Source organism: Bos mutus, chromosome 10 (genome assembly GCF_027580195.1).
Source record: "Bos mutus isolate GX-2022 chromosome 10, NWIPB_WYAK_1.1, whole genome shotgun sequence".
Lineage (NCBI taxonomy): Eukaryota > Metazoa > Chordata > Mammalia > Artiodactyla > Bovidae > Bos > Bos mutus.
In genome coordinates, this window is record NC_091626.1 from 13191678 (window position 1) to 13214524 (window position 22847).

Consider the following 22847-nt stretch of genomic DNA (forward strand, 5'->3'; position numbering starts at 1 on the left):
GACCACCAGGGAAGTTCCCTAGATAAAGAATTCTAAGTAAAAGGAAAGGCATCCTCACTTAAGTCCAGAGCAGAAAAGGCTCATGGTCCAGCCCATGACTGTTTCCCATGTTTGCCCAGGTAGAGTGGAGCCCAAGGGCAGTGGTGGAGGAGCTAGTGCCTGTGGCCTCTGGGCTTTCCTCTGTCTGGAGTCCCTTTGCCGGAGGTGAATTTACCCAGAGCTAAAGCAATATCAGCCTCAGAGCCCCTCACTCACAGCAGCCCTTCCAAGACTCTGTAACCAACGCTCAAGTCACTCAGTCATGTCTGACTCTTTTGTGACACCATGGACTGTAGCCTGCCAGGCTCCTCTTTCCATGGGATTTCCCAGGCAAGAAGACTGGAATGGAATACTGGAGCCATTTCCTCCTCCAGGGGATCCTCCCCACCCAGGGATTGAACCCAGGCCTCCTGTGTCTCCAGCATTGCAGGCAGATTCTTTACCACGGAGCCATCGGGAAAGCCCTCTGTAACCAATACTATATTCCTAATTTGGTATTCTTATTCTTCAAACAGCCCTTGAGCTGTAGAAGCCTCAGGCCCTCACACCGGAACCCTCTCGACTCCAGCTCGGCTCTTTCCCTATGGATTTTAGTCACCTTGAGTCCCCAGCACCCAGCCTGCTCCTGGCCAATCATGCAGAACAGGTTGTGGAGTGAATCAATGAGGAAAGCAGAGGAACGGAACTTGTCCAAGGTCACTCTGAGGTCAGTAACAGAGCTGAGACCAGAGCCCGGGTCTCTACTCCCTGTGTGCAGGGCCCTGCCCACCTCACCAGGTGACACCTTGGCCTGAGTTTTGCCCTCATGACATCCAGGAGGTGCTGGGAGCATAAACAGGGTTGTGCTGTGACCTTGAGTCACTGGAAGGAGACCCAGCTGAGGGAAGACACCCAGGCTGCCCAGTGCATGGAGCTGCAAGGCTGGCATCTGTGTTCCTGACCCTCTGCCCGCTGTCCTCTTAGGGTCCTTGTAGCCAAGCATCCTGAGAGCCACCCTCTGGGCAAGCCCATCCCCTGAGTCCTCTCCCTCTCCAGGTCCTACAAGCCATGTTGAGTTTCTGTCACTTCTGGGGCAGCCTTGAGGGGGTTGCTGACAGGCCGAACAGATGATAAACATAGCCACATGTGTTCCCTACTCAGATTGTATGGTGTTGAATGAAAACAGCAGCTTAGACAACAAGATGATCCCCTTTTGGGGAAAATAAGTCCATATTGATATGTGGGTATTCATGTGAGTGCAAATCTAGAAAAACACCCACAAAGTTAACAAAAGTGATCTCCAGGTAGCAGAATCCTAGTGGGTTTCTTCTGAATTTTAGCTTTTCTGTGGTTTCTAATTTTTCTATCATCATCAGGTATTACTTGTGGAGAGGCAGCATAGTGCAATGTTTAAGAGTCAAATAGGGCTTGCATCCTAGCCCTCGCTCATTTTTAGCTGTGTGTGTGTGGGGGAGAGACGGAGGCAGGTCACTTGACATCTTGAGCTTTAGGCTATTCATCTACACGATGAAGTGGAATTGAACATTAAGCGCTTGACTTATTACAGTGGAAAAACCTGGTGGACCTCAGCAGTGATAGAATTTAACACCACCAGTAACGGGGCAAACCCACCTGAGAAGCACACAGCACCGAGGTTCCTGGATCCAGTCTTGAGGAAACGTCAGACACATCAAATTGTGTGACATGCAGCAAGGCACCTGAACTGGATTTTCAAAACGTGCCAGTTGGATGAAAGAAGGGAAGAAAGAAAAAGTCTGGAAAACTATTCTAGATTAAAGGGGATGAGAAAGGTGATCCTTGATTGGGTTGTGAGTAGGATGGGGACGCTACGAAGGGCATTATTCAGACAGTTGAACAAATTTGCATATAGAGAGGACACTAGATGATAGTATAACAATGTTAAATTTCCTGAGTGTCATCACTGTATAAGGATGTTACAGGGAAACATCCTTATTCTAAAGAGAGATTTGCTGAAATACTTAGAGGAAGAATACCATGATGAATATACCATGCTGTCTGTAACTAACTCTTCAATGGTTCAGAGATAAAGTCTGTGTAGCAAAACTGAATTAAATATAATGCTCAGCACTGGGTGGATCTCAGTCCTGACAAGCCACTACTCCATCTTGCCTAGGGTTGCCTCTCCAATCCCTCCCCTGAGCCCCCTTTCTCCTACTCCTCCCCATAGGGGAGGCTCTGGGAGAACAACAGGAGTCAGGAAACAGCCATCTCCCTGAGATTCAAGCCTTCTCCAGACTCACGCTCCTAACAGCCTCTGCCCACTCGCCCTGGGCCCTCCTTATTACAGACACACATGGGTTATCTTCCTCCTCCAATCTGCTTGCATAGTTCTCTTGGCTTAGAAAGCCATCCTGCCCTTTCCAGTCAGTAAAATCCCACTTATCCTTTAAAGAATGCCCACACATGTGCTCAAAGGCCTACCTCTCTCCCAGCCCAAGAAAGAAGCATGGTTTCCTGGAATGGCTCTTGGGCTGTTATCCCACTCTGTGATGCTAAGGTCGGTTGATCACCTCCATGAGCCTGGGAGCTCCAATTCACAGGGAACAGGTTGCAATCACCCATGTCTGTAACATATCCTGAGCCATAGTAGACAATCTGCATGTGTTTATTGCCCAAGGGTTAGGTGCCAGTATGAATCTATGAATTGGGTGCTATTTGGAGAGGGAGAGGGGGAGAGGGAGAGGCTGCATGGGGTCTTAGAGCACATGGGATCTTTAGTTGTGGCATGCAGGATATTTTTTAGTTGCGGCATGTGGGAACTTTGATCTTTGTTGTGACACGTGAACTCTTAATTGCAGCTTGTGGAATCTAGTTCCCTGGTCAAAGACCAAACCTCAGCCCTCTGCATTGGGAGTGTGGAGTCTTAGTCACTGGATGACCAGGGAAACCCCCTTGGAGACTAGTTAAAAATACACATTGGTATGTTCAAGTAATAGAATACTTATGCAGGTATCAAAAGAATGACTTGGATTGGTATGGAATAATCCCAGATGTAACAGGAAGTGAATGCAGTGAACTAGTTCTTATTCGTGTAAGAATAAAAAGCGTGTAAGAATAAAAGCGTGTGTCCTTGTAGTAGCAAAGATTGCCTCAGGAAGAGGGGAAGCGGGGCTGGGAGGATGGGGAGGGAGGGAGAGTTCTTGAGTTTGTGCCTTGCATATGTGAACCTAGGTGTAACAAATTACATGATTTAGATTTATAGTAGAGCACGCTCTGTCTGAGGGAGCCTGAGAAAATCCTAGGAGTTGGGTGCTGAGGAAAAAGAGAAGCAGGTGGACGTTGCCCCTGGGTGGAGGAGGCGTCTGGTCTCTTGCCTGTGGCTCTTGCTAGAGGACCCAGACTGTGAGCCGCATGGCAGCAGAGAAGGGCACTAGCCTCCCAGAATCCTCAGCGCCACAGGCATCTCTCACATATTGGAGTCCCGTCCTCTGGGCCCTGCAGCGTCTCGTGCCACCCTCTTCCACAGAAATGCCCTGCCTCCACTTTTCACACGCAGAGTCATACTCAGCCCTCAGGGCCCTACCCAGTGCCTGTCTCTGCCAGTGATCCCCTTACCCCCATATCAGAGGCCTCCTTCTTGCCATCTTGCTCACCAAGGCGCCTTTGCTCCAAAGGCCTCAGGGCTGAGTGGGCCCAAGTAGGAGAGCAGGAGAAGGAGGGGAGGGTGTTTAGAGGATTCTGGCCCCACTGGCCTTTCTCGGGCCCAAGACCACCTGCTGCCCAAGCCCTTTGCTCGTTCATGTGTTGGGCAAAGGACTGCCTACTCCAAGCCCATGCTCCCCTTTCATTACCTGAGGAGCAGTGAGAATGTCATGCCTCCTGGGACCCCTTTGCACAGGGAAGGGATTGGAACTTGGATATCACAGGATGCATGGTTAAAGGAATGTGCTTCCTTGGTGGCTCAGTGGTAAAGAATCCACCTGCAATGCAGGAGCTGCAGGAGATGCCGGTTCGATCTCTGGGTCTGGAAGATCCCCTGGAGAAGAGAATGGCTACCCACTCCAGTATCCTTGCCTGGAGAATTCCATGGACAGAGGAGCCTGGTGGGCTACAGTCCATGGGGTTGCTGAGAGTCGGATATGACTGAAGTGACTTATCGTGTAAGCACATGTTTAAAAGAAAGTTATTCTACCATTTGTTAAAATGGTTAAAACAATAACGAAGGAAGGCTTTATTCAGGACTATTGCGATAGATGTTGACTTCACAATAGCAGGGAGAGATCAGGCTCAACTGTAGATACAGCAAACACAGCGAGGCTTAGAGCCAACAAGAGGATGAGGGGTCAGTGGATGGAAAATGACTAAGAGGAGCCATCAAGGGTAGGGGCGATTCTTACTAAACCAACTTAACAGGACACCTGCTTAAAGCAGGCAAGGTGGTCAGGTATCGAGGGTGGGGGATTCTCCACCCTCCCCCTGGGCGGGGCAAGCCAAAGACAAGACCCAAAGACAAGACCTACTTGAAAAGAGGAGCCTGTCTGAAGTTTGATCAAGGAGAGAGTGTTTGTCACATGTTATAAGATCTTGGGAAAATTCCCCTTTTTATAGTGAGGAAACAGAGGAGGCTCAGAGCAGTCATTTGGGCGTTCTGCTTTAGTTTACCTTCCCCCGCCCCGCCAGAGGCTCAGCCCCGAGACTCCTGCTGCCTCTGCCCCTGGCCCGCACGCTGTGGGTGAAAGGGCCTGGGCTCCAGCCCCACTGTGACTGCTGACTCAGTGCTGTGTAACCCTGGTTTAGTCTGGCCCATCTCTGGGCCTCTCAGTGTGACCCAAGAACAAAGCCACCAGAGTCCTCTGGCCAAGCCCTGGGAGCTCAGGGGAGCCGGGTGGTCCAGGACTGGGCTGGGCAAGGCAGTAATTAGCTGAGAGCTCCTCTGGAATGTTAAGTACCCAGCCCTGGAATGCAGCTCCTGCCGGCTGCAAATACCCCCCACCATCAGATAGGCCCCATAGTGAAGATAAAAATCAGGGTCGTCAGGCACACCACCCCACCACCACCAGGCACACTTCTCAGGCTTCTCCCAGGGTTGGGGTTCCCTCCATCTTGGGGCTTGCTTGGAACAAGTTTTTGCAGATGTGTTGTTGTTCAGTCATTCAGTTGTGTCCGATTCTTTGAGATCCCATAGACTGCAGCACACCTTCTTTTCACTATCACTCGGAGTTTGCTCAAACTCATGTCCATCAAGCTGGTGATGCCATCCAGCCGTCTCATCCTCTGTCATCCCCTTCTCCTTCCCTCAATCTTTCCCAGCATCAGGGTGTTTTCTAGTGAGTCAGCTCTTCACATCAGGTGGCCAAAGTATTGGAGCTTCAGCGTCAGTCCTTGCAATGAATATTCAGGGTTGATTTCTTTGGATTGACTGGTTTGATCTCCTTGCTGTCCAAGGGACTCTTAGATGTGGTAGGGGCTTCTAAGATGACCCCTGCCTCCTGGTACTAATGCCCCTGTAAAATCCCCTCTCCTTCCATGTGGGCTAGCCACAGGGAAGGCTTCTGACAAACCAAAGGCAGCAAAGTGATGGAACGTCACTTCTGATATGAGGTTACAAAAGGATCACGCCTTTCATCTGAGACACACTTTTGCTCTCTCTGTGGGAAGCCAGTTGCCATGTTGTGAGCTGCCCAACAGAGAGGCCCATGCAGCTGGGCTCTGGTCAATAGCCAGAGGGACGAGCAAGGCCAGCAAGGAACTGAGGTCTGCAGTCCAGCTACACACGAGGCGCCAACTCCTGCCAACAAGCCCATCAGTGAGCTTGGTTGCAGACGCATTCCCCAGGTGAGCTCAGATGACTGCAGCCTGTGAGGAACCAGGAGGCAGAGGGCCAGCTAGACTCGGCCCAGGCTCCTGACCCACAGAAACTGGCTTGCCCAAGGGTCACAGACCCTTGGGACTGCCAGGTCCAGGATTAGAACCAAGGTTTTCCAACTCTCAGCCCCGTGTGCTGGGCCCTAGGCCAGTGGTTCTCAAACTTTAGTTTGCCTCAGAATCATCTGGAGGGCTTGTGAAAACCCAGACAGCTGGACCCTACTCTGAGTTTCTGGTTCTGTAGGCCTGGGTGGGGCCGAGAATGTGAATTTCTGACAAATTTCAAGTGGTGCTGATATGGCTGGTGGAGGGCCACACTTTGAGAACCAGTGCTTTAGCGTGTCTCCCACTTCACTCTCCTGATGGGTCCCCATAAGCATAGACCAAGGGCAGTTTGCCACATCCTGAGTGCCTATCTGGGCCCCATTTCTTCTGAGGGAGTGGGGTGTGGGTTGAAAGAACCACAGAGGGCCATGCCCTCTCTTGTTCATCTTTGCAGCTATTTCTGACCCGTAACACCCATAGATGCATATGACATTCCAGGATTTTATAAGGTAACATTTTTGGAAAAAGATAATTTCTTTTTATAAAAACCATACCAAAAGTATTTTATTTTGTTCGGGAATAGTTGTGTTAAGGAAACTACCAATAGGATGTCGATAGGAAGTGAGATCGTTCTCTCAGCTGTAATGTTTTCTGTTTCCATGTTTTGCCACTAGGGGCTGATTTTATCCATTACTGTATTTTATCTTTGGGGCACTAAAGTTTCTATCTATCTATCATCTTTATTTGATTTTAAAATACTTATTTATTTGGCTGCACCAGACCTTTGTTGTGGTATGTGGGATCAGGTCCCGTCCATTGAGAGTGCAGAGTATTAGCCACTGGACCACCAGGGACGTCCCTAGAATGTCTATCTTGAAAGCTGATGCCTTGAATATTAGCTAATTGGTGGATCTGTTTTTATAGATATACATTCATATGTGGATGTGGATTCAAATACAGATACAGCTGCAGAGATATAGATACAGATGAAGATGTAGCAGTGATGTTCCCTAAGGGGAAAGGACATGCTCCCTCCCTCCTTCCCCCTCCACCCAAGTTGCGGGGGGAGCCAACTTGGACACATCAACATATCAGAGCAGCAAGGTGGAAGGGGCCTGGGTGCCTGGGCAAGCTCATGGACTAGTATCACCATTCCAGTCCTAGACAATCTACCCCTAGGTCATCATAGGAGAGAGAAGTCAACTGTATTCTGCCATGGCTCTCATCCATCACACGCACATGTCCCCCAGCAGACTACAAGCTCCTTAAGAGTACGGCCAGAGATTCCCTCTTTTGTCCCACAGCTCCCAGAACAGGGCCTAACACATTTCTGCTCTGGTTCTGCCCCTTAGTAGCAGGTGACCCAGGGCAAATGACTTCCCTGGCCTCCTTCCTCTTCTACAAAATGGCTAAATAACATTCTCATAAGATTCTCATCAAGCTTAGTGAGATGATGTGCATGAAACACTTAGCCCTGTACACCTAATAGGAGATAAATAAATGGTGGATATTATCAGCTATAAGTGTTCAGAAATCACATCATCCCCTCCCACCCTGTTTTTAAAAAATATTAATTTTTATTTCTGTATTTGGCTGTGCTCAGTCTTAGTTGCAGCATGTGAACTCTTAGTTGCAGCATGTAGGGTCTAGTTCCCTGACCAGGGATTGGTCCCCGGCCCCCTGCTTTGGGAACACAGAGTCTTAGCCATTGGTCCACCAGGGAAGTCCCCTCCCACCCTTCTTTGCTCCCCTCCCAAACCATTGCTCCCAACTTCCCTTAAGGTAACATCTAACCCCCCTACCATGGCCCCTAAGACCCTTTATGATCTAATCCTGACCACCTCTCTAGTCTTCTCACACATATTGTGAACTCTACAGCCAGACAGAGTTGCTCTGGCATCCTGTCTTTTCCAGGGACTTGTCCTAAAGGTCAGAGTGAAAGGTGTGAGATGTGCTAAGTACAAATGACCCTGGAAAATTCCTTAAATGCCCATAGGTACAGTCATCCGATCCCATCACTTCATGGGAAATAGATGGGGAAACAGTGTCAGATTTTATTTTTTGGGGCTCCAAAATCACTGCAGATGGTGACTGTAGCCATGAAATTAAAAGACGCTTACTCCTTGGAAGGAAAGTTATGACCAACCTAGATAGCATATTCAAAAGCAGAGACATTACTTTGCCAACAAAGGTTCATCTAGTCAAGGCTATGGTTTTTCCTGTGGTCATGTATGGATGTGAGAGTTGGACTGTGAAGAAGGCTGAGCGCCGAAGAATTGATGCTTTTGAACTGTGGTGTTGGAGAAGACTCTGGAGAGTCCCTTGGACTGCAAGGAGATCCAATCAGTCCATTCTGAAGGAAATCAGCCCTGGGATTTCTTTGGAAGGGATGATGCTGAAGCTGAAACTCCAGTACTTTGGCCACCTCATGCGAAGAGCTGACTCATTGGAAAAGACTGATGCTGGGAGGGATTGAGGGCAGGAGGAGAAGGGGACGACAGAGGCTGGATGGCATCACTGACTCGATGGACATGAGCCTGAGTGAACTCCGGGAGTTGGTGATGGACAGGGAGGCCTGGCGTGCTGCGATTCATGGGGTCGCGAAGAGTCGGACACGACTGAGCGACTGAACTGAACTGAACTGAACAGTATCCAGACCTAGAACTTCTCAGTGAGAAAAGCCCAAAACAGGTTTCCTCCAGTGTAGGGAAAGGTGGCTTTATCTTCAGTTGAGCATCAGATAACATAGCTGGCTTATGTTTATGGGCCTCATGAGACCCAAAATATGTGTCTTTCATTAGTTTCACATTCAAAATGAAACATTCATTGATTCTCCTTCTGTACTCCCAGTTCTTATAACATGCACTGCCTCTTACCTCCAAGCCTTTGGACATGCTGTTCCTTCCACCACCCTACCCTTCCTGTCACCAGCTCCACTTGGCCTGGCCAATCCTCATTCCTCTTTCAAACCTCTATGCAAGTGCCACTCCCTCAGGGAAGCCTTCCCTAACTACCCACCCACCTCCTCTCTGGGCAAGCAGAGTACCCTGAAACTCCTCTGTTCTGTGCAGCACGCCTCCCACTATACAGTCAGCCCTCCCCCTATCTGTGGCGTCTCCATCTGCAATTCAATCAACCCTGGATGGAAAGTATTTGGGAAGAAAAATCCAGAAAGTTCTAAAAAGCAAAACTTGAATTTGCTGCTGGCTGGGCAACTATTTACATAGCATTTACATTATATTTACAACTATTTACATGTCATTTACTCAGCATTGTATTAGGTACTATAAGTAATCTAGACATGACTTAAAGTATACAGGAGAATGGAGGAGGAAATGGCAACCGGCTCCAGTATTCTTGCCTGGGAAATCCCATGGACAGAGGAGCCTGGCTGGCTACAGTCCATGGGGTGGCAAAAGAGACAGGACTTAATGACTAAACAACAATACCGGAAGATTCCGGTTTGTTATATGTAAATACTATCCTACCTTAAATAAGGCACTTAAGCACCTCTGGATTTCTGTAACAGCGGGGATTCTGGAACCCATGGCCCCGGCCTCCCCACGGGTGCGATGATTGTACATTTCTGCATGATGGCTTGTGGGTCTTTCCTACCAAGTTCTTCCTTCTCTTCTGTTTAATTCTAGGTCCCCGGCGCCTAGCACAGAAATTGGCGGACAAGCGGTGCCCACTACGCGCTCATGGAATGAGCTGGCCCATGAGGGAACTGTGGCCATGGTGAGGGATTCCTTTGCCTGCATCCGCCAGCATCCTGGGGAGGGCAGGAAGGGGGCAGGGAGCGCTGCGGGGGCCTCTCCGCCCCGTCGTCCTCCCAGACCCTTTCCCTGCCCAACAGGGCGCCACTGGCCTGTCCCACACCCTCTCTGCCGCCTGCCCAGTGACCTAATTATTGTTTTTTCTTCCAGCCCCGCGGAGGGGAAAACAGAAATTCCTGGTGGATGACACAGGCCCGGCGGCCGCCTGAGAGCCGAGCACGGGACCGGCTGGGCCGGCTTCGCCCGCCCTGAACCCGCCGCCCGCCCCGCCACCAGGGCCGCGGGAACCCGTCATCAGCCTAAGTACAGAGCGGGCGGCGGGGCGGGCGGCCGGGAAATTGCCGGTTCCCGCTGACCCGCGGGGCCTGCGGGCGCCCGGAGTCTGGGGGCCCGGGGCGGGCAGGCAGGGGGAGCCTGGGGGGCACGAGTGAGCATCCCGGCTGGGCTGGCGCGTCCTCACCGTCCGCCACCCGGCCGGCCCCGGGAAGGGGAAGGATGGGGATCGCAGGGGCTGCGCTCGGGCCCCAGGGGGTGGCGGGAGGCGCCGGCGCGGGGGCGGGAGGGGAGGAATTCGGGCGGCTAGGCCCTGGGTGCGGCCCCGGCGCGAGGCCAGGGCCCCGTGGCGCACAGCGCAACCCAGAGTGTGCGCTTGTGTGGGGGGGCGGGGTGTTACCACCCCTTCCCTTTCTGGTCGCTAACCCCAACTCTTACAAGGAACACTGGGCTCGCGGCCAGACTCATGGGGTCGTGCATTCCCACCCCGATGGACTGCTTCATTTGCCGTGTGTCATCTGTGGGCCCTTGATGCTGGAGGGAGCCTCAGTTCCCCCATCTCTGAAATGGGTTAACAACTAGGGATGGCTACGAGGTGCGCGGTTCCACCCTCTTCTCTCCGCGTAGCAGATATGAGCTGCTCCACTGTCTTTCGATTATTAGGGGACAAGGCACTCGGTCTCTCAGAGCCTTCCCTCAACTAATAGGAATTGAACTCCTACCCTGGGCCAAGTGTGTCTTAGGCTTTGGGGTTATAGTGATGAGTAAGAGGGACAAAATCTTACATTCTCAGTGGAGACAAACAACAAGTAAATAATACATGGATATTCACATCAGATAAGGTAATCCTTCAGGTGGTGACAGGTGCTACTATAATGGGCTTCAGAGAGTAAGAAGAATGGTTCTGTTTAGGCTCAGTGGTCCTAGAACGAATGTCTTCGTGTGCAAGTGCCCTTTGAGCTGAGATCTGAGTGAAGAGGGAGGCACTGATCTAGGGGAAGGCTTTTTGGATAAAGCAAACAGCAGGTGCAAAGGCCCAGACTCCCCTACTCGCTCCTTGTTGGCAGAATCCACCTCTCAGGTTCCTGGGCTCCCCAAGCATAAAATCACTCCCTTTTTGTCCCTCAGTCCGCAGGCAGGAAGCATAAAGAACAGATCTGGAGTCCAACAGATCTAGTTTTAAATCCTGGCCCCACTACTCACAGCTGTGTGACTTTACATAAGTCACTTAACCTCTCTGAGCGGTAGTTCTTCGATCTGTCAAATGAGGAGAAAAATGATGTGTTCTTTACAGGCTTGTATGTGGGCTCAGTGAGGTAACCCTGACATGTGGCAAGCCCAGACTTGGGCGTACCTATGTGCTTGAATGAATGATCTGTGGGATCCCTCGAAAAACCTCAGTTTTCTTCATCTGAAAATTGGGTCTTTCTCTGACTTGGGCTGGTCTTTTCTTGGTCTTGGTGGTAATGGGGAGATGTGGTAAAACTGTGAACGACGTGGGCAAACTCTTGGGGACAGTGCCTAGCTGTGGTCTGGTGTTGGTCACCTTCTGAGACTCAGAGCCTTATTTGCAGAGAGAGAAGCCACCCACAGCTCCCCCACCCATATTATCCAAAGCCTACCCAGGCCTTGGATATTCAGTGGGGTTCAGAGAGGAAACCTCCAACAGGTCTAGGTCAGAGCAAAGCTATGGCATTGGCCAAGTTTGTATTTGACGTCATCACCCTCTTCCCTCTCCCTATATCCCTGTATAAATTTGTCCTTCCTTTGGGAAGAACAGAAGCTCAGTCATACCTGAGGGAAGATTTCAGTCTTTGGAGATCGTTCTGCTACATTCTCTTATTTGACATGTGGGAATCTGAAGCCCAGAGGGGGCAAGAGCTGGCTAGAGAACACAGCAGTCCTGAGGTATGAGAACTCATACCAGCAGACGTTTGATCCAGAGTTGTTTTCTTCACTGTACATCATGGACAAATTCCACCCCTTTTACAGAAGGAAGAAACTGAGGCCCAGGGTGGTGATATGCATTAGCAGAGGCTTCCCAGACCAGCAAGGGGCAGTGAGGAATGGAGAATGTATTCCAGGCAGGGGTGGAAGGAGGTGGGAATTTTCGTGGACCCATCACATCATTCCCAGGCCCATCTGTTTTGAAGATAATCTTTCAGACTCCCTAAGGGAAAAGTCATTTGGGGAGATCTGTGGCCATTGCTTCCTCTTCTTACCCAGGAATCCTAAATTCCCTATCTTGAAGGGTCAGTCCAGCAGGTACCCAGGTGCACACTGGTACCCTTGTCCTTCCGGCTCCACCGAGAGCCAGCTGTGATGGCTGAGTCCCGCAGTGCCTGGAGGCAACCATGGTCAGCGTGGGCATCACCACACCCTGCCCAGTGGCTCTTGACTGCTGTTGTGGCCCGTGGGAGCTTTATCTCAGAACGTAAACACGGCAGCTGGCTCTGACAACGAGCCCCTCCTGGCCTGCGGTTTTGCCACCACCTGCTCCAAGTGGTTGCTTTTCATTCCTTCGTTCATTCGCTCAGGGCCTATCAAGTGCCGGCCTCTGCTCCGCATAGTCAAGGTAGAACAGTAAACGAGACTGTGACTCTTGGGCCTCTGGAGGTCACATTCTAGGGTAGGGGACAGGCAATTCACAAATGTGCACAAAAATATTAGGGCAGATGGAGGTGAAAGGTGAGGGGTCAGTGAGGGATGGGGTGCTCTTTTTGATTGGGAAATGAAGCAGAGGCCCCAAAGACGTGGGGGAGGTGCCACGTGGCTGTCCGAGGCAGGAGCAGTTCTGAAGGTGGGAGCTGAAGGCGGGAAGGCCAGTGAGGCAGGAGCCCGGCTGGCATTCTCAGGGCACATCAAGGAAGGCAGTGTGGCTGGAGTGAGTGGGGTTGGGGAAGGGTGAGGGGACCGGACTGCATTCTTTCTGGCTCTGAGTTGCCGCATTTCTTCTGTGTCTGTCTGGAATTGCAGCTGTGCCCTCCCAGCGCAGCCCGGACATCCCAGGAGCTGATTACAGAGCAGGCTGTCTGAGCTGCCCCTTTGCTTCCCCTCTCTTTTGGCTCTCTCCACCCTTGCACCCCCTTCACCTGTTCTACAAAGCAGGATTAAAAGGAGTTTGGAGTCTGAAATCTCTGGATTCCAGACTAGGCTCCATGACTTAGTGATTGTGTGAGCCTGGTGAGTGAGTTAAACTCTCTGAACCTTGGCTTCTGTGTCTGTAAAATGGTCCTAAACATACACACTGCCTAAATAGCTATGAAAGCTAAGTGTTCACCCACCCCCTGACCCAGTGGGGGTGCTCCTTGGTACTGTGCCACCAAGAGAGGTGAATGTGCCTGCCCAAAAGGCACAGGGCAGGGTGATCCTGGGAGCTGGTTACAATAGCCCTGAAATGGAATCAACTCCGGTGTCCATCAGCAGAAGGAAGGACAGCAACATAAAGAAACCATGGACAGACAGATGCAGCAATGTGAACGATACTGACATGCTGTTGAGTGAAAGAAGCCAGGTGTAAAGAGTAAGTTATTCCATTAGTAAGAAGTTCAAGGACAGGTAAAGCTGATCTATGGTGAGAGAGGCTGTCATAGCGGTTGTCTTTGGGGGTTGTGGACTGAAAGGGGGCTTGAGGGGAACCTCCGGCGTGTTGGAACTTGTTTGTCTTGGTCTGGTTGTCACATAGGTTTTTGTTTTGGGGGCTGCCTTGGGTCTCCATGACTGCGTGCGGGCTTTCTCTAGTTGCAGCCAGCAGAGGCTACTCGCTGGCTGTGGCGCTAGGGCTTCTCGCTATGGTTGGGGCAGAGCATGGGTTCTGGGAGCCCCGGCTTCCGCAGTTGTGGCGTACGGGCTTCGTTGCCCTGTGGCACGTGGGATCTTTGCGGCCCAGGGATTGAACCGGTGTCCTGTGCGTTGGCAGGTAGGTTCTTAACCACTGGACTACCAGGGAAGTCCCATCATGTGGGTTTATATGCATGTCAAAGTTCATTGAACTTGAGCTCCGTGAACGACTTGAGATTCATGTGTGTCGTCCTATGTATATTTCAATTAAAAGGTAAAAAGTATACCACCTGGAAAGCTGGTGAAGAGTAAAGGAGATGGAGAATGTAGTTGTGCCTGTATCAGAACTGGCACCTGGGGACATTCTCTGCTTCTCAGCACCACTCTGACAGGCAAGGACTGCCTTCCAGCACTGACGTTCTGCTGTGGTGGGGGTGGTGGTCAGTTGCTTGTGTCCAGCTCTTTGCAACCCTATGGACCATAGCCAGCCAGGCTTCTCTGTTCGTGGGAGTTCCCCAGCAAGAACACTGGAGTGGGTTGCCATGCCCTCCTCTAGGGGATCTTCCTGGCCTAGGGATTGAACCCACATCTTCTGCATTGGCAGGTGGATTCTTTACGGCTGAGGCACTGGGGAAGCCTGATGTCCTGCCATAGACCAAGCCTTAGCCAGGATCAGATGATGCTGTTAGAAATGAGGGACGAAAGGGGACTGGGTCTTTTTTTCTCATAGATTTGCCTCATCTTAAATGTGGTAATTCACTGTGGTGCTCAGATCCCCAGCCTGGTGTGCAACGAGGACCCTGAAGTGGGGAGCACTCGGCTTTCCTGGTGGGGGGCCAGTGAGATGGCATTGAGAGTGACGCTTCTATGTGTAGATGGGCAAGTTTCCTCAGAGAGAGCCTTGAGCACCCCAGGCCCACCGTGCAATGGAGGGGCAGAGCCCACTCCCACCTCTCATTGACCCGCATCCAAAATGCCCCAGGACCAACTGGCTGGAGACCGCTGTGCCACTTCAGCCTGTTCCAAAGTCACTGTCCCGGTCCCAGAGAGGGGAGTGGCGTCTCCAAAGCGCACAGGAAGTTTGCAGCAGAGCAATCAAGGCCGTGGGTGGGTGGGAGAATGAGAGGCTCAGGGCTTGGGTTGCCAGCCAAGCTTTTCCCTTATGCCCAAGGGGGCATGGCTGGGGGTTGTGTTCCCCTTGATCTGAAGAGGGAGGGCAGCCATAGTTGTAACCAGGGAAATACCTGACATGACAGGGGCTTCTCTGCCAGGTACTGTGGAGGGTGAACCCAGCCCTTCAGCTCTCTGAGCTCCTCCAGGACAGGAGCTAGGGCTGTCTCGTTCACTGCTGGGCCCCGGTGCCTGGCACACACGTGAGACAGTAGATGTTTGAGGGAAGAATAAATGAATGCGTGAGGAAAGACTGCCAAAGCAGGCATGTTGATGCCAGGGAGGGAAGGGCTCATTCTGGTGCACAGGGATGTGAGTGTGTGTGTGTATAGGGAGGGGGTGATGCAGGAAAGGTGTGTGTGTTGGGGAGGGGGTGATGCAGGGAGGGTGTGTATATGTGTCTGTGTGTGTGTGTGTGTGTAGGGAGGGGGTGATGCAGGGAGGGTGTGTGTGTGGGGGTGGAGGGGGTGATGCAGGGAGGGTGTGTGTGTGTGTGTGTGTGCGTGCACGCGTGCGGGTAGAGGGTCACCTGGGCTGAGCCTGTGTGGTTGCAGGGGTTTCAGAAGGAGCTGCTGAAGGTGGGGAAAGACAGGAGGACTCTCTTGCAATCCAAACACCCCGAAACTCGGGTTCTTCCTTTATAAACCAGAGGCCCCTGTGAAGCTGTTGGGGCCGGGGCGGGGGAGGTCCCTGCATCCAGAAAAGGCAGCGCCTTGGTCCAAGATGCAGAAAACCTGGGTTCCCACCCTCCACTGGACTCCCAGCAGGCAAAACTGGAGAGGCAGTCCTCCTCCGGGGGAGTGGAGGCAGCCCAGGCCTCTCCCTCTGGGCACGCTGGCCCTTGGACAGGGACTCTCCCTTGGGACTCTTTTCCCTGGGAGGCCTTGGAGGACCTGTAGCTCACCCCTTGGAGAGAGCCAAAGGTCTGCCCTGGGTCACTCAGAGAGGAGAAGCAGAGCAGAGACTGGCTTTCAGGCTGGGGTTTCCAGCCTCCACTGTCTACCATGTGTAAGGGCCTTATTCAGATCAGTCAGCACAGTGCAGGTAGCCCCACCCAGAACCCCACACTCTCTTCAGTTAAACTGGGAGCCCAGTGTCCCCGTGCAGGAGCAGGGCCCCTCCTGTGGGGGCCTCTTCTCTGAGAGTGCTTGCAGCCTGTACCTGCTCACCTGCCAGGCTCAGGATGAGGTGAGGGCTGCCTTCAGAGAAGCCTGTTCTCAGGGCCTTGGTTACGGTGTCTTCTGATCCCCAGGGCAGGGCCCGTTCTCCTCCACCAGATCCAAGACTTAGGTCTCAGTTCTCTAGCCCTTGGGCACTGAAGCTCACCCAGGGGAGCCCAGGGCTGGCTAGGATGGCTCACATACCTCCTACTGCAGGCCAGGGCCCTCTGTAGACCTGGGGTGCCGGCCTGGGTCAGGTCTGGCTGGGGTAGATCTTCCAGCACCCTCTTCCTGGAAGCTTCTGTGGTCGTGTCTTTCTGGTTGCTGTGTCATCCTAGACCCCAGCATAGAGTGGGGTTTTGTGATATTGAAAGAGGTGACTTGGAATGCCATTTGAGAGGCTCTAGGAAGAGATCCCAGGCCCTCCACTCCACCATCCCCCTAACTCCCTGGGAGTCACAGTCTAGAATTCCACCGAGAGAGGCACATGCCTTGACATTCTCTTCATGAGAGTAAATCACAGGATTGGTTTATTCTGCTCTTGGGCCCAGAGGCCTCAGGAACTTCTGAGAGCCAAACTGAAGATATGGGTGGGGAGAGGTCTGCTAGCCTGTTCTTCAGCCTCTAGAAGAGAAAAGCTGAGATCCCAGGGAGGGGTGGACCTCTGGAGACAGGCTTGGGCTGCAGGGGCCCTTGGGGCTGGCGAGAACAGCAGGGCCTGTCTGGGAGGGAGCCTCTGACAGACGCTTTATCAGGCTCTGTCGCCGGCGTTATCTGTGGCTTCTCAGCAGAGAAAGAGCCACGGTCCTCAGCCACCCTCAGACCACTCCAGGGCTGGAACAAAGCAGCCGAGTCAGCTGGCGGCCCCATGGCTCCACTGTTAGACCGTGGACTGTGCAGCCCTGGGGCCCACGTGGGGTATTCGGGGGGGGGGTGGCTGGCTGGCTTGGCGACGGCCCGTCTGCTGGGACTCCTCCGCCAAGTCCCCACTGCCGCAGGGACCACCTCCCTGGAGCCTGTCTGCAGAATGGGGATGGGGCACCAGGTCACCCCAGCCCCTGCAGGGCCTGGCTGAAAATGTCAGCCACAAAGGACAGGACACAGGGCGGCCTGTCCAGGAACAAGGGCCAAGTGTTGGCGTGGGATGATGTCCGGGGCTGAGCTGGTCAAATGTTTACTTGGAATGGTTCCAAGTGGGCACCCTCCAGCCACGGGGGCAGCTGGCGTCTGGCATTGGGCCCTCCTCTACCCACCACCATGGGGCAAGACAAAAGTTCAGATCCATCCCAGATGGGCTCGAATCCAAAAGTGCTTAGAGGGGGCTGCCAGAATAGGCCTTGGCATTGTCACTCCCTCCTGGTCCCTACCCATTTTGGGGGAGAGAAATTTCTGGGAGGCCAGTTTCAATTGTTTTCCTTCTGGAAGCACCTGTTGCTCTGGCTTCCTGCAGGGCTGCCATGTATGGTTGGGCAGGTTGGGCACTGCAAAAGGACACCTTGCCACTGAAGTAAATGGACCTGAAACCTTGCAACTGGCCATGAGCTGCATCAGCCCAGAGGGTGCTTTTCTGCAACTGTCTGCTAGGAGGGGGCACCTTTGTGTGCTGAGCATTGGAGACATTAAGAAGACAACATGATTCTCTTGGTAGGACTAGCTCATAGTCTGTTACAGATGGGGTTGCCTGATATAATACAGGATGCCCAGTTGGATTTGAATTTCAGATAACAACAAATACTTTTTAAAATGTATAATTGTGTCCTGTGCAATTTTATAATGTTTGAGTGTCATGGGTGAATGCTCTCTGAGTGTCTGCATGTACTGGGCCCTGTGCTCCGTCGTCCCCGACTCTTTGTAACCCCGTGGACTGACTGTAGCCCACCAGGCTTCTCTGTCCATGGAATTTCCCAGGCAAGAATAATGGAGTGGGTTGCCATTTCCTCTTCCAGAGGATCTGCCTAACCCAGGGATCAAACTTGCATCTCCTGCATTGGCAGGCAGATTCTTCACCACTGTGCCACCTAGGATCCTCTCTGAAGTCTGGTTAAGTCAGACCTTCCCTCCAGTCTCCCTTAGCACATAGGGGCCTGGGGGTCATGAAGGAGACTGTGGGAGGCTGAAGAGAGGCCAGTGTGTCTGGAGAGGAGCTGGAGAGGCAGCAGCGGTGAGATGGAGTGTGGACTCAGAGGCCGGGGTTCTCTGAGTGAGATGGGGCCACAGGAGGGTTTGAGCAGGGACCTCACATTGTAACAGGCTCCCTCTGCTGGTGGTGTTGAGAATAGGCTGGAGGGGCCTGACCGAAGCAGGCTGGCCTGTGAGGAGATTGCATCCATGCAACGGCTGGCTGCGGGGCAGTGATTTTGGAGCTAGAGAAAAATGGCTGATTCTGGATGTAGGAACTTTTTGTCATGGAAAATGTCAAACACATACAGAAGTAGCAAGGATTATGCAAGGAGCTCCCATGGCCCCATCACCCACTTTAACCATCATCAGCTCACAGCCAATTTTGTTTCATACAGACTTTTCACCCCTCTTGACAACTGGATTATTTTGAAACAAATCCCAGATATCATGTTATTTCATCCATAAATATGTCAGTATATTATATCACTGAAAGATAAGGCCTGGGTATATTTTGAAGCAGGAACTACTAGGAATTTGCCCCCAGACCTCAAGCTATTAAGAGAGAGGAGGCCCCTGACCTCATGAAATCCATGGCTCAGCAGTCAGTTCCCTGGTCGTAGGACCATCTCTCTAAGCTTTCTCGTGCTTTCCTCCTTAGGCCTCCTGTCTCCCGCCCTCCCATCTGCGCGCATTCCTAGAGCAATGCTCCTCAGGCTGGGGCCTGGGGACACTGGCATGGACTCACTTTTGGAAGTTCCTGCCTGCTCCCCAGACCTCACAGCAGCCCGAAGCCTCCCCTCTCTCTGATCTCTTGAGAACAGGACGGTGCTGTGTCTGCAGCTGAGGTTCCCGAGGCCCTCACAGATGGTCACTCCCCGCAAACTGAGGAAAGGCAGGCACCCCTGGTGAATGTGAGGGAAGCGCCGGGAAGTCACAGGGTGAGAGACAGACAGGGACACAGATTCAGACGTCAGAACCCCTTGAAAGTTCAGAGAGGCTTTTTGCTCGCAGAAGGCCACCCCCTCCAGGAAGCCCCCGGGCTTATCTCCAGTGTGCTGGGAGACCCTGCAGGGGTTCCTTCCCCTCTCAGGGTCTGGTCGTGCAGGGCTTCTGCCTTCTCCCGTCCTCTCAGATTCGGCTTCCTCTAAGTCCCCCAGATGGGGGGAGTTGAGGAGCAAAGGTAGACGGGCGCAGGCTGCTGGGAACGTGCTAACCTTGGACCCAGCCACCCACACTCTAAACTCTGTGGCAGGCATAGTATCCCCGCTTTCCAGAAGAGGAAAGTGAGGGGCAGAGAAATAGACACCCGACTGGGATCCCCTGGTTTGTGGGCAGTACAACCAGGACTTGAGTCTAAGGCCAAATGCTCAGCGTGCTGCCCAGGTGCCCCCATGGTTTTTGAGGTCCCACCCCCAGGCAGAGCCCTCCTCAGTAGGCCGAGTTTCACCAGTGCGACCCAGATTCTAGCCACTCTGCCACCTCAGAACCTCCTAAAGCCTGTGCTCCTCTTAGCCTCCTCAGGGTGACGCTGGGAGGCTGACTGACCTTCCTATTCCAATCACCTTCGTTCCCCAAGCCCTGTCTAGGGCTGGGCTTCATGGACACCAGATACACCAACATGTTTCTCTCATTTCATCCTCACAGCAACTGAGTGAGGTATTACGCCCATTTTACAGATGTGGAAACTGATGCCCAGAGAGGAGCAGTGACCTGCCTGAAGCCACACAGCCCCACTCTGGTGGAGACAGGACTGAGACCAGAGTTCTCTGACTCCCTGCACTCCATCCACTACACTGCAAGAAACTGGCTCAAAACACCTAACCCAGTGCCGTTTGGCTGTCCTGGCTTCTGGCAGCCTTTTGTTTTCTTCCCCAAACAACTCCTTTGTCTTAGTTTCACCTAGGTAGGAACACTTGATCTTTCTAATAATTGTGGGAGAAGGTATGATGATTGGTCTTTATAGGTGAAGTGCCACACACGCCTCCAGGGACATTGTGTTTCGAAACTTCCTGAAAGTTCCCCAAAGCTTGAGTTACTCCCTAGAGCTGCCCACAGATGCTTACGTTCTTCTAGCTCCCCCTACAGCCTTTCAACAACATCGACTCACCCTGCAAAACTTTCTGCAAAGTTTTCTTTCCCCTTTAAGTCAACACCTCCCACGGTTACCACATCTGGACCTTCTCCTCAAAAGTTTGGACCCACCGTGTCCCTCCTTGCTCCCCATGTTCAACAATAGTCAAAGCACTTTTGCCTTTTGTAACTCCATCTTCAAGAAACTAGGATTTGGTACAGGCTTAAACTAGGGAGGCTGTCAAGCGTGAGAATCACAAAAGCGTGTCTGGGTTTCCATCAACCTGAGAGCTCTTTGTGGGAGAGATCTGTGTCCTCCAATCAGATTACACTAACAGTCTTTCAGGGAAGGCACATCGTCTCCCCCAGAGTCCCCAAGCCCCGGGTCAAGGCCCCTGTGGAGCAATGATGATGGCAGTGAGTGGGGAGAGGTGGCTCTGGGCTCTGCTCACCACCAAGCCTGTGGGGAGCACTGCATGTCTAGTAGAAGGATGGAGCCTCTGCTTCCTGAGGTTCAGGCAGGACATAGGGAGGACGGGAAAGACCCGGTGGGGAGGCAGCTTTGGGTTCGCTCTGTGTACCCGCCTATCTCAGAACCCAGGGGAACTTGGACTTAGGCCTCAGTGAGACTGAGTCCTCCCAAGAGTGAGCGTGTTTGGGTTGAAGCTACTGTTCCTGGAGGCAGTAGCTGAGGACTCGGCATTCACTGTAGGGAGGGGCAGGGTCCAGAGAGGGAGGGACAGTAGAGGTCAGCTGATGTCCGAGTCCCTGTGATCTTGGGGCCTCCACCCGGGATGTCTCGCTGCCCCTGGTCACCCCGCTCAGGGCTCCCATAGGCCCCCCAGCCCCTCACACAGGCACACTCCTGCTCTCACCCACTCTTCTTTCTGGGCTCTCTTTGCCCACTCATCCATCCGACTTTCAATCAACATTCAACTGATCATCTACCAAGTGCCAGGTTTTTGTTTGTTGGGGGCAGAATTTACTGAGGTACAATTTACATATTGTAAACTCATCCCTTTTTATTGTGTGAGGTTTGACAAATGTTCAACAGTGGTGTAAACACCACCATAATCAAGCTATTGAATATTTCCATCAGTATTTCCTTCCTGCTCCTTTGTCACCAGCACTTCCTCCTCCTCCCAGCCCCTGATCTATTTTTTGTCCCTATAGTTTTGCCTTTTCCAGAATGCCATGTAAATGGAATCACGCAGCAGGCAACCTTTTGAATCTGGCTCCTTTTACTCAGCATAAAAGCTTACGGGAGTCATTTGAGTTCTTCCGTGTATTTGTTCTTGGTTCCTTTTTTATTGCCCAGTGAGTTTTATTTCCGTATGAATTGTATAGATTCAGAGTTGTATATGTGTAGGTAATTTATTGGGGCTTCCTCAGTGGCTCGGCAGTAAAGAATCAGCCTGAGATGTAAGAGATGCAGAAGATTCAGGTTTGATCCCTGGATTGGGAAGATCCTTTGGAGAAGGAAATGACAACCCACTCCAGTATTCCTGCCTGGAAAACCCCATGGACAGAGGAGCCTGGCGGGCTACAGTCCATGGAGTCATAAAGAATCAGACACGACTGAAGTGACAGAGCACACAGGCGATTTATGCATCTACTCATCGGTTAATGAGCATTTGGATTGTGTCCCGTATTTGGCAATTACGAATAATGCCGATGCAAACGTTCATGTATAGGTTTTTGTGCAAAAAGGAATTTTTATTTTTCTGGGGACGATACCTCGAAGTGGGAGTACTGAGTCGTAAGTGTATGTTTAGCGTTACAGGAATCTGCCAAACTGTTATCTGGAATGGCTGTACTATTTTCAAAATAATAATAACCTTCTCAAGTCTAAACTCTAACTTGAACATCTTGAACAAATGCCAGCAGGAATTCTGTTCCTAACTGAAAGCATCTCTCTTTTGGGAAAATGTAAGTCGCAGAGAGTTGGACACGACTGAGAGACTGAACTGAACTGAGCTGACTGAACTGAAGTTTCCATTTCTCTAGGTAAGTATCCAGAAGTGGGACTGTTGGATCCTATGTGGATTAAGTTTGTCATAAGAAGCTCCCAGACTATACACTACCGCTAGTAATGTTCAGGTTTCAGTTGTTCCACATCCTGACCAAGTGCCAGGTTGTTGTTTTTTTTAATGTTTCATTATGAAAATTTCCAACATCTAAGAAAGTAGAAAGAACAGTACTTTACTGAACCTCCACTTACTCATCAGCAGCCTTCAGCAACTACCTCCTTATCAGCCTTGGATCGTGTTTCCTCACCCCACCCACCATGACCCAATTATTTTTGAAGCAAATCCCAGATGTCATACCATTTTATTCATAAATATTCAATGTTACCTTTCCATGGTACCATTATCACATCTAAAACATGCCATTATCCCAGTTAATATATAGCCAGTCAGGGCTCACATTTTTCTGATTGTCTCCTGAATGTCATACTTAATTTTTTTTTTTTTTTTTGCAACTTAGGTGTTTGAATCAGAAAGCAAATAAGGTCTTCACATTGTGATTGGTTCACATGTCTTTAAATTACTTTGCTAGGAAGTCACTTGGGATAGTTCTTCTCTTT

The 22847-nt window shown here is 51.6% G+C and overlaps 1 protein-coding gene and 1 long non-coding RNA gene across 6 annotated transcripts in view; both read left to right on the forward strand.

Moving 5' to 3' along the window:
• The first annotated feature begins 560 nt into the window (after positions 1-560).
• On the forward strand, positions 561-9870 carry LOC138989366 (uncharacterized). The gene is made up of 3 exons (XR_011465557.1): positions 561-745; positions 9558-9648; positions 9837-9870. It is a non-coding gene; the product is annotated as an uncharacterized lncRNA (long non-coding RNA).
• Positions 9871-15396: 5526 nt separating this feature from the next.
• The window catches only part of LOC138989365 (uncharacterized), a 99358-nt gene continuing 91907 nt past the window's right edge, over positions 15397-22847 (forward strand). For all 5 annotated transcript variants that reach the window (XR_011465556.1, XM_070377331.1, XM_070377332.1 and 2 more), the window contains exon 1: positions 15397-22267. The gene's annotated coding sequence lies outside the window, so the exon portion shown is untranslated. The remainder of the gene's footprint in view (positions 22268-22847) is intronic.